The sequence below is a fragment of the Anser brachyrhynchus genome (genome assembly GCF_964034855.1).
Source record: "Anser brachyrhynchus genome assembly, chromosome: 1".
Taxonomy (NCBI): Eukaryota; Metazoa; Chordata; class Aves; order Anseriformes; family Anatidae; genus Anser; species Anser brachyrhynchus.
In genome coordinates, this window is record NC_137694.1 from 182,910,030 (window position 1) to 182,911,083 (window position 1,054).

Consider the following 1,054-nt stretch of genomic DNA (forward strand, 5'->3'; position numbering starts at 1 on the left):
TTTTTAAGTGCTTTGGTTTATTAGAAATGCTACAGAGTGCTTCGAAATACGCACGCCCTTTACTGGCCAGGCGCTGTCCTTGCTCCTGCAGTCGCAGCTGTTTGCGGAGCTGCATCGCCACCCTCTGCTCTGCCTGGAGACTTTGTCTCAGCCTCAGCCTGCCTCCTGCCAGCCCCGGGGAACGGCTGGGGTCCCTTCCCATGGCCCCACAAGCATTAACGGACGTTAATTCCATGCTTGGGAGAGTGAGAGCTGCCTCAGGGAGTCGCTTGGCTGGAAGGGATGGAAGTGGGCACAGCTCTGACCATCCAGAAGCACAACAGGTCCCTGCAGCACCTCCTGCCTGAGTCCACTTGATGAGCTCCAAGCCTGGCTCATGCCCCAGGGCCACGCACGGCAGCACTGCTGTAGACACACAGTGAGCGGCTGGTGGGACATGGTCAGCAGGGCTGGCAGTGGCACAGGCTGCCCAGAGCCATGTTTAATGCGGGGACGGTTCTGAAAACCTCTGTGCTCCTCAATAGATTTCTGTTTTAGCTATTCCGCCTGTGAACCAGGCTTTAAATAGAACGTGTTTGGCTTTAATTTGTTAGATTCAGTAAGCGACATTGCTTAGAGACTAGAAAAGCAAAGGCGGCAGATGGTGTTTGCTGATCTCTAACAGATTCAAATTATCGTCTCGTTAATGAAGACGGTCACAGTGCCACATAGGCAGACCCCAACTCCAGTCTGCAGAGAAAGGTAATTGCGGAGAATTGTTGTCAAACACTTCACTGATCTTCTTTGGGATCCCTCTGTTTCCCCAGACCTGTTTAGCTACCTGCTGAAGTGCCAGTTCTGCGTGCCATACACACGGGCATGGTCAGCACCTAGTCCTAAGTTTTTTTAGGTATCAGGCAGAATGCTCTGCGGGTCTGTTCTCTGGTAGCACCTTCCACTGGAACCAGCCTTCCCCTGACAGCAGGGGCACCTTCACGACCTTATGACTCCAGGCGTGACAAAACACTCCCTAGAAACTCAGAGCACTTGTGTATGCCTCTGGGGCATGTTGGAG